This window comes from Camelus bactrianus, chromosome 23 (genome assembly GCF_048773025.1).
Source record: "Camelus bactrianus isolate YW-2024 breed Bactrian camel chromosome 23, ASM4877302v1, whole genome shotgun sequence".
Lineage (NCBI taxonomy): Eukaryota > Metazoa > Chordata > Mammalia > Artiodactyla > Camelidae > Camelus > Camelus bactrianus.
This window is the reverse complement of record NC_133561.1, coordinates 34,536,434-34,547,588: the sequence shown is the minus strand read 5'-3', so window position 1 is coordinate 34,547,588 and position 11,155 is coordinate 34,536,434. Positions and strand designations below refer to the sequence as shown.

At 41.2% G+C, this 11,155-nt stretch overlaps 1 pseudogene; it reads right to left on the bottom strand.

The window, feature by feature from the left end:
* Positions 1-11,155, bottom strand: part of LOC141574814 (trafficking protein particle complex subunit 9-like) — a 58,507-nt pseudogene that overhangs the window by 34,148 nt on the left and 13,204 nt on the right.

Below are 11,155 nucleotides of genomic sequence, written 5' to 3'. Positions count from 1 at the left end.
AACCAGTGAGCGTCTCCCACAAACCCTGTTACCCTGTGTCTGCTGGGAGCATCAGGTACACTCTTGCTGTCAATCTTATAAGTCACAGGGCAGACACGTGTGTCTCACGGCTGCAACCCTCACACAGGCTCGCCTCCTAGCCTCACAGTTTGAACTTGGCCCCATTTTCTAACCTGTTTATTTGGTATCTGTTCTTCTGTAAGCTGCCTGAAATGCTTTTTGGAACAAGTCAGAAGAATGAGTGGGTAGATAAATGGACAGATGGACAGGTGAGAGGTGGGCAGACCGAAAGAGAGACTCCAAGAAAAGGGGAGCAAATAAAATTTCCTGTGCAAAACCCTCTTCTAGTCAGGGAAGAAAACCACCACAGAGAAGAGTGAAGAGGCAGGTAGCTTAGGACTGTTTCCTGGATTCCATGAAAAGTCACACCAAGAGATGAGAGGGTAGAACTATAAATAATAAAAGAAAAATAGCATGCATGCTTGAAAAATATATCTACAATATGTACTTTCTAAAGAATAGATTCAAATCAGCAGGGCCCAATATCACAATCCTTGGGTATTTACAGAAATGAGAATCCCATCTCCAAACCACAAGGCATCCTTTTGGAGCACTGAGAGTCTACACGGGGTGGTCATAAAGCCACCACCGCAAAATCTATGCTATCCTGCACTTACGAGGAACGAGCAGTTGTGCACGTGTGACAGTTACACCCCACAGCACCTTTACGGGGGAGGGACGCCTAGCGAGCCCCGTCTCTGCAGGACAGAAAACCAGTCCTGGAGAGCCTAAGCCAACCTACCAGTTCTCCATCTCACAGGACTGGTCACTCCAGAGCAGGACTCGAACTCGGACCCACGTCTGTAAGCACGATATTATCATGCTTTGTGTGATTTTTGTGTGTATAATACATTTGTTTCTGGCTTGGAAGGATATTTAATAAATGATCGATTGTCTTGTCTATCTCATTAGCGCACAATCAATCTTTATACTGTTGAATTGTACTCTTTTCCTCTGGAGAACGGAATGGAAAGAGCGGGGGTCAGAATGAGCTGGAGCTCCATTCTTTATCTAGTATCTCATCTCATCCAAGTCCCCAACCAGGGAGAAGGAGCAAATGTTCTCTTCATCTTTTAAAGAGAGGGCTCCACTGATGATGACTTACTCAACCCAAAAACCAAGGCTGGGGGAAGGGCACATGTAGCAACCAGAGCAGTATGAGATGTAGGAAAGTGAAAACAGCTCACGGGAGGGCTCAGGGGTCAGCCTGATTTAATTTCAATCGATAAAAAATACCACACTCTAAAAATACTAGCATGCAATGGATTGGCTCTTTCTTGATATCTAGCAAGTTTCCACAGCCCACATGTAACATTATCATGAACCAGTGAAAGGAAGAGTCTACAGACAGGGAAAGTCAATGCCATAGGCAGGCTGAAACCCAGGCTGGAGTTTAGGAAGAGAAAGGGCATAGTTAAGAATTGGAGAAAGGCTGGAGGAAAAAATCATCACAAGGACTCTCAAGCATCATCCTACAATCATATAGTCATTCATTCAAGAGAGAGTTACTGAGGTCCTACTTTGTGCAAGATTGTACACAAGGCAAAGCAAGAACGCAGCGACCATGTTGGCAGCAAGGGGCGGGGCTAAAATACACTTCTGATCCCGGTACCTTGCACACTTGTCCTCAGTATAAAGGCAAAGAAAAAAAGTAAAATAATATTCTGTAAACTCAAAGCATTGCTGAAAAAAAACTAAAGAAGACCTAAATACCTGGACAGACATGCCATGTACATTCCTGGATCAGAAGACAGTGCTTTTGGAATGGCAGTGCTCCCCAGAGCGATCCGTATATTCTACGTGGTCTCGATCACAATCCCAGCGGGCTCCTCTGCAAAAACTGATTAGCTGCTGTTACAATTCATATGGGAATTCGAGGGTCTCAGTAACCAAAACGATCTTGAAAAAGAAGAACAACATGAGAGGACTTGTAATTCTCAATTTGAAACTTTACAACTGTATCTCCAGGTGAGATTAGAGGCCATTTTTAAGTTATTACTGTTTTTATCCTTATTTTCTAAATTCTCTAGAATGAATATAATTGTTATAATAAGGAAAATAAAAAGTAAGGTATCTTTTAAAACATGCACACCAATTCATTCATTGGAAAAAAAGTATTTTAACTATAAAGACGTAAACAAATATCTAGTGAAAAAGGACTACTTAAAAACAAGAGTGCATTTACATTTTTAAGAAATTGAAAACTGAAAAGCACAAACACATCAAGTTTCTAGGGAGACAAATACAACATATTAACACTTATTTTCAAAAATTCTAATTGAACAATGAAAATTCAAGAAAGGGAAAATCGCGATTGACAGCCAAATGCAAACACATGGAGAACAAAGGCCTAGAAATCACAGTCCCTTTAATTCTGCTACTACCTCAGTAGGGGAGGAAATTCCTCACTGAGGAGACAGTGGAATCCCATGCATAAGACAGGATACACAGTACAAACTGCGCTAGAATTGGGGGTGATTTTCTTAGAAGAATTCTAAAGTTACAACATTGCTGAAAAACTATAAATACACTGACAGACAGATTAAAACACACAGTCATATATATTATATAGAAACAGATGAAGTCTGCTCCCATGTTGCATAGAAATACAAACATATTTGTTCATTTATGGGCACTGATTACTTTTTCCCAGGTAGACTATTTCAACTAAAACAAATAATCAATAATACACACCTCTTGTCAAAACTACTTGATAAGTTACTCTGCTATGTAATCATATTGTGCCTAAGATAGATCTAAAATAAGTGAAAAAGATCTTTGTATGGTTTCTTGAACTCTTCTCAACATTCCAAAATTAATTTTAAAATAGATCTGAGCAGTATTTCTATATTATCTTTTCCCTCGTGAAATGACCAATACAGTCTGTTGTCAAAATTCTGTCCTTACAATGATTCACGAGCACCGTATCCTCACAGAACTGCTGGACAGCAAGTCACTATCCAGACACTGTGACAAAACAAACGAAACACAAGGAAGACAGTGACCCTATTCTGGAGGGCTTACCGTCTGTGTCAACACCGGGGTTTTTATTTGATTGGTTTCATTGGGTAGCAAAATAAAATCAATCAATTATTTTCTTCTTTGAGCATTCTGTAAGTCATGACTCTGCTGTTAGTGTCATGAGCAGGAAAGACTTAAGCATGACTTGATTAGGTCAAATAGCAACAATCATCACCGGAGAGTGAGTAATAAAGAAGTTAACTGATAGCAATGCTTCTGCCTACATGAGACCCAAAATAAACCTACACTGATCTCTGCAAGGAAAATGAGGAGATGAGGTTCCCAATGAGAAAAAAAACAAACAAGAAACCAAAAAAGGAAAGACTTTTTCATTAATGATTCCAGGCAGTAGTGGAGCATGTTGGTGAAGAGCACAGATGCTGGGGACAATCATGAGTCTCTGAACTCCCACAGCACTGGGTAGCTTTGACACTGATAAGTCAGTGAAATTTTCTGCATCTCAGCCTCCTATCCATAGACTGGGGACAACAATAGCACCCGTCTCCTAGAACGGTCCTAAGAATTAATTTATTTTATATGTAAATTTTAAATAAAATGCCTCAGATTTTAAATATTGCCCCAAAAGCACAAGGAACAAAGAAAACAGAGATAAATTTGAGTTCATCAAATTTAAAACTTTGCTTCAAAGGACGCCATCCAGATAGTGAAAAAACAACACTCAGGAGAAAATATTTTCAAATAATTTATCTGATTAGGAATTTGTATCTCCAAATAAAAAAGAGCTCCTATAATTCAATAAAAAAGACAACTAAATTAAAAAATGAATAAAGGATCCGAAACGGTATTTTTCAAGGAAAATATACAAATGGTCAATAAGCACAATGAAACGATGTTCAAAATCATTAGCTGTAAGGGAAATCATGTCAAAACCACTAGGAGAAACCGCTTCACACTCACTACATTAGGTTATAATTAAAAAAAGAATAACAAGAACTAATGAGGACACACAGGAATCAGAGATAGCCGCCCTTGCTGGTGAGGATGTAATGCTGCATGGCTAATTTGGAAAACAACCTGGCAGGACCTCAGAGAGTTGAACAGTTGCTTTCTGAATGACCCAGCAATTCTGCTCTGTGGGCACACACATAAGAGAACTGAAAACAATTGTCCACATAAAAATTCCTACAGGAGTGTTCACGGTGCCATTATTCATCACAGCCAAATAGAAGAAACAACCAAAATGCCTATCACCTGATGAATGGGTAAACAGAGGGGCCCAGCCATACAGTGGAATATTATTCAGCAATAGCAAAGCATGGAATACTGACCCAGGCAACAACGTGGACAAACATTGAAAACGTTACTCAGTGTGAAAGAAGTCAGTCACAATAGACGGTACCATTTACATGAATTGACTCGATTTACATGAAATGTCCAGAACAGGCAAATCCACAGAGAGAGAAGAGTGGCTCCCTGGGGATGGGGGAGGATAGGGAAGATGGGAATGAGTGCTTATGCGTAAGGGGTTTCCTGTTAGGGGGATGAAAATATTCTAAGATTGACTGGGATGCACAATTCTTGGCATAGAGTAAAAACCGGTGTAAATTTGAATGGGTGAATTGTATTAAAACTGTTAAGAACAAAAGCACCTCGGGCCAGTACCTTCCCATAGTAGAAGCAAATTGCTAACTTTTATTACAGGAAGAAGAAACTGCCCTCAGCATGAAAGCAGGAGATCAGCAAATGTGAGTTAACCGAAATTGGACAAGAGCAGTTCACTTGAAACAGTTGCTGAGTGTATAGGAAATATTCAGAATGAAGAAAATCAGTTTGACATCAAGAAGAAGCATTCTGCTTCAAATGCAGATCAAGGATTCGGCAAGCCCACCTGCTAGAAATAACCAGAGAAGAAACCTGGTTCTTAAAACAAGCACCACATCCAACAAGGAAATGGTGGTGAGGAAAGCAGTCAGCCAAAAAACTGGAACAGTTTGCTACAAATAATTTCTCCACTGAAATTTCAAAAATAAAATGAAAGTGATGAAATGCTGCGCTGCCCTCACGTGAATGGGCTTCCTCTGGTGCTCGACATTTCTGTAACCCCGAATGAGAGACTCAGGAGAATCAGCATGGCTCCTGGGAGTCCCCAGGTGACTGCCCACCAGCACGCTGACCACCATCACATCTGCCAGAGTTGAACTGCAGAGAAGAGACCAACTTCTGAAAGGCACAGGAAATGTTGGTAAAGGAAAAAATGGCTGCAGTCAGTCCTGGGAGAGAGGCCCTGACAGCAGAGGCGAGAAGGCTGCAGGTGAACTGGAGTGGCCCTGGGGAAGGAAGGGACCACAAGGGAGCAGATCTCAATTCTCTTCTCTCTCTCCCTTGGGTAGGAGAGATAAAGCCGGCATCATTTTCACCTGGAACTGTGGGTTATGGCTGGCAGAAGTCGTACTGACACGGAATGATTATTCAAGACTCTGTGGGAAAAGTCCAGAAAAAGAGAAGGAGTAGGAAGCCAACTCCACGAGCCTCTCAAATGCTCCTATATTTACTGTGTATAATGAAAGAAAAAAGTCATTAGCAGTTGTGTGATAGTAAGTAGGAACTTGAGGAAAGACGGGAGGAGACAGAGATTGTAGAATCCACAATGAGTACAAAGGCTTAGTGTATCTTTAAGGAAGTCATGGGGTGAGGGGAATAAGATACATTCTTTAGATATGTGAATTACAAAGCAGACCACCAGACCAGCCAGGTCCTTGTTTTGGGGATAATAGACTATCTAAAAGCACACAAGCCCAGCTTTTATAGCTGAGGGCCTGGGTCCTTGCTTTGAAATGAGCAGAGTGCTATCTAAAGCATCAACTATGCAAGCAAAGCATTGTCTCTGCTTTTTAAGGCAAGGAGACAGGAGTGTGGATGCACAGGCTTCTGCTTGCAAAGCAGTTACTAAGCACACATTTTTCTTCTGAATATTGACAGGGGGCTGGGGTCTGTTACAATTTGTTAACCTAATCCTGGGCTCCCACAAGTAACCATTATGGAACCATTATGGAGGACACCCTAGGATAACAAATCCTAGCTCTGGGTCTTTTCCTGCCAGCTTCAGACACTCTAGCAGGATCTAGACACATCCCTGAATAACGATCCCACAGAACCACCCACTCTCTTAACTCCTGGCGCTTGAAACTTAATTTTAGCTCTACACAACTTAACAAAGAAAAGTTTCAGAAATAGAAGATATTACATTCTTTTATATCTCATCTTATGAACTAATTTTTCTGATTGCTCTAAGCTGCTTCTAATTGGCAAAACACCTAATTCTGCAGGTGAATTCAGTACTTTCCATTGGGCATAACTTGCCAGTTTGGGCTCGCTGAATTTTATTGGTCAAATACTGATACACTTAATTGATTTCATTGTTCATCAGTTTCAGCCGGGAGGAGAGGGAGTGTCACTCTGTTCCTCAGCCCACCCTCAACTCTTTTCTCATCAGCAACTCAGGCCTCCTGAAATTAAAACTAAGAATTTGTTTCCCTTCTACGCTTTCTGCAAACCCAACAGGAAACATCAGCCTGGAGAAAGAATTCAACAAAAATGTTAAAACAAAAATCTATAAAACCTGAAGCAACTCCATCTCCGAATCATGATACACAATGTCATGAAAGTAAGTGTGTCAAGCACAAAACATGCATGAGCCTGACCACCTGATTTCTATTCTTCAAATGAAGGAAGGTTTTCATATTTTTTATTATCACTCTTTCTCATTGCTTCTGATTAAGCTAAAAATTAGTTTATGAAATAATTAAGCACTGCAATAACAGATTTTTGTTGTATCGATTATAGAAGGCATTCAGAGGGGATAGGAAAACCCACCTTTGTAAAAAATGTAAAATTTCTTCCCCTGTGAAGAACACGTATACAAAATGCAACAGAGAATTCAAATTCTTGTGGAGAGGAGGAAAAGCCACAGAATCAAAGCAAAGTCATTACTATGAGTCAATTCAAAATTCACTAGACAAGCATGCTCAAAGCATTCAAAGAATTTTAAAGGCACACTGCAAACCATTCACTTAATGATCTGCAGGCTAGAGGAAGAATTTCCCTCTTTAACAGACAACAGAAATCAAAAGGGTGCCTCTCCAAACAAAGACGAAAGATCAATCAGGTTTTTAACAGTTCTGATAAATCAGCATGTTCTAAAGAACAAAATTCAGAAATTTTAAACATTCATTCAAACCACAATGAAACAAGCACTTAAAAAAAAAGAAAAAAACCCCAAAGAAACTAAGCACATTGATCATGCACTTGGATCAATTAGAACGTCTTTTACTCTTCGAAGAAAGAACAGGCTATAGCCTTTTACTTGAAAATTAACACTACTTTAAAGATAACTCCTAAAACGGATTTCATCATTCATGTTGCCTTGAAAACTCTGAGGCACTTGTATATGATCAGAAAAGCAATTCTGAATAATAGTATGTTAAAATTCAGCGCCAGTTTGCTTTAGAAGAAAAAAGAAAACTACTGTCCTCAAATCCTGCACAAAGTGTGAAGTGCCTCCCTGCCTCTTTCCCCTCCTGTTTTCAAACCTGATGCTCCCCAACCCTTCTGAAACAAGTGTGAGAACCTCGTATTCCCACCAATATGTCAAATGACTAAAGAATATCAATTTACTTGTGTAAATATATGCCTACATCTTGAACTGGAGGAGGAAGGTATCAGAGGGCTACATGGAACTTATTTCTACCTTCCTGAAATCACACACAAACACGTTCACACAGACACAAACACATACACACTGAATTACTGAGCACTTCACAAGCTTAGGAATTCCAACTTCTAGAAGATAACTTTGTACTTAGTTTAACATACAAAACTGTCAAGTTTTGAAAGACTTGATCATCTGCTAAATCATCCAAATATCAACGAGACCCAATTTGCTTTCTCTGTAGAATGTAATTTCCCATGATGTCAAAGCAGACCCTAAGAAGTACTGGATCCAAGACTCGTGTTTATCACTAGCTATGATCATTTTTAAACAAGTAAACAGATTCAGAAAGGTATGTCCCAACATTTATTCTTATTGAAATAGCATATGTATTCAATTGTCTATACAGAAAATAGGTCCCATGATGGTGTTTAAGAGCTATTTTGTGTATTGCAATATTTATTTTTAAGTGCAGACAAGGAGGGTGGGTATTACTCAGTTGTAGAGCACCTTCTTAGCATGCACAATGTGCTGACTTCAATCTCCAGTAATCCCCTCCCCCCAAAAAATTCTTATTTAAAAATAAGAAAAAAGTTATAAAAAAAATGCAGACTAAAATCCACTGCAGTGTAGAAGCCAGAACTATAATAAAAAACTTGTGTTTCTATCAAATACTGACTATATGTCAAACACAGGGACAACCACAAATCACCCCTGACAACCATCACGTGTGGTTCTTAGCAACCCTTCTAAGTAGACACGGATGAGAAGCCCAGCACTGCGGATGAGGAGACGGAGCACGGAGGAGCCGGGGACGCTGACCGTCCTGCTCCCCGTGACACCACGTCAGCTCAGGACAAGCGCTGACAGAGCTGCAGTGAGGGGACATGCAGCTGCGTGGAAACATCGGGAGCTGGGAGTCCCAGAAAACACGAAAAATTGTTCAGTGAAAAACCAGCTCAAATATATTACACTGTGCCACATCCTTTAAATAGGGAACATGACTGAGACCTTTTTGATGCCTCCATGTCCTTTATGCCATCATCAGTTATTTGCCCTCTCAGCGTGACCAGTGATGATCTGGACCCCTTATGAAGTGCACTAAGATGGCAGAGCTTTTAAAGCTGTTTTATGAAGTTTGTAAGACTCTGTCTATGCCTCACACAGGCGGTCATCCATCACTTCTCACCGGTGTGGACGTACCACCTGAAATCACTCCTTTCTGCTTTTAAAATCCCTTCATCTAATCCAGACTTTTCAACAGCAAAGAATCAGCTCAAACACAGACAGTGAACAGCTTTTCACCAAATGGACTCGAACAGCCCATCGGACACCTGGAAGCCCTTTTCTTCTATTAAACCCACTTCCAGGTACTTCATCATTTTCTGATTGGTGGACTTGGCTGCTGACTGGCCTACTCAGAGAGCTCCCAGCCTCACATCTGGGGGTGGGAGAGGACCCTGCTCTTGGGAGAAATCAGTGAGGAAAGCGGACATCCTCCAGTCAGGACTGCACGTGTAGAAGTGCCACAACGTGCTCAGAAATTATACCGTCAGCACCCCTGTGCTCCCATGGACTGGTTTCACATTAACCAAACTCACGAGACACTGATGCAAGAAAACCAGAAACTTAACTTATTAATGTAACAGAATATGTGAAACTATGAACCAGACTGAAATATCAGAGTTCAACCATGAGTACAGTTTCTCCTCCACGGCCTAATCACGGGCAGGCAGTCACATGGCAAACATGGACAGAAGCAGAGCAGGAAGGGTTTCTAGATTAACTCAATGGACTAAATTTCTGTTATACGAACAGATCTACTGCCTGGAAAACAATTAACGCTAATCACGTTGCAGTCTTCGTGGACAGTGGCTGAGACACAACTGTGAGCACCTGTGTAACTCTCCTTCCCCTGTCCTTATTGGGCAAACTGATGCACAGAGGTACAGAGATCCAAGGATGCAGATACCTCTAAACATCCAAAGCCCACCCCTGGGAGCCTCAAAACCAGACAGCCAGGGTTTAAATACCAGCTCTGCCACTTACTAGCTCTGTGACTTTGGCCAAATTACTTACCCTCTTTGTGCCTCAATTTCCACATTGTAAAACTGGGATAAAAATCAAACATTCCTTACTCGATTGTTGAGAAGATTGAAGGATTCATTTCTGTAAAACTCTCAGAAAAGAATGTAGCACATTATTGGTGCTCAACAAATGTCAACTTAATATTAAAGTGATTTACAAGTCTCCTTTCTAATCATCTTCTGTGTTTCCTGGCTAGACCAAGTCCCAAAGAAAATCTTTATTTCTCCTTTTATAAACTATTGGGGAGCACCCTTCTGTTCCATACTACCACCTGTTTAAACTGAGGGAGGGGATGCTCCTCCCCACTCCTCTTGGCCACGGAGAGTGCTTCTCCACACCACAGACCCATGGCCCACAGCTAGCCTTTATCACATTAACAGAGTGAGGTGTGAGTCCGGAGAGACAAGCAGGGTATGTGAAACTGTTCCTTTCCTTCCAGTGCTGGCCACACTTGGGAAGCACCCAGGATGCTCAGCTCCATGGCAGGACAGCCCTGTGCATGATGGGGCAGATCCTCTCAAGGGAAGGCTCGCTGTGGCCGAGAGTTACCTGGGACAGGGTGAGTCTCTACTTCTGGGACACAGTATAATGACACGCATTTTCCCACAGCCCTGAAGTTCATGGAGAACGTGGCTTCATCAGTAAAAAAGAAGACATATATCGCCTGCTTACTCTTTTCTGTCATGTCTCAGTTGGCTGCTGGAGACAACATGTGTATAAGTATTGGATCCCCTTAAGCCCCAACATATTTGAAGTAACAAAAAATTCTGTGGCTTAACGTTGGTTCAGGGTGACTGTGTAACAGTTCTGACTCTGCTGATGCTAAATTATGGGTATAGGAACTATGGAACCTCCTCAAATATCTTTCATCATAAAGCCAGCTTTCCTTATTTTCCTGTTTCTTAGTAATTGCCAAAGACTATCAAATGATGGCTTCTCACAAAACAGTAGCTAAAGTTTATGAGCCCTCTTGACATACCCACTGTGGTAAACAGTTTACATAATTTCTAATTCTCACAATTCTACAAAGCAGATATGAGAATCCCCATCTCACAGATGAGGGAAAATCTCAGAACGAACTGACTTAGGCTCACGTGGCTCAGTGGCAGCGCGTGCACGCAAACCCAAGTCAAAAAACTACACCCCTTCCTATATGTACCAAATCTCCTACCACCAATTAACACACAGCGGCGGGGTCAATACTCAGGGAACTCAGTACAATTTTCAGCTTTAAGGTGATCCAGAGGCCGCTTCTAGCTCTTTTATAAATTCCCGGCTCACTGGTTTCTAGCACTGGAAGAAAAGTCCGATTTTGCC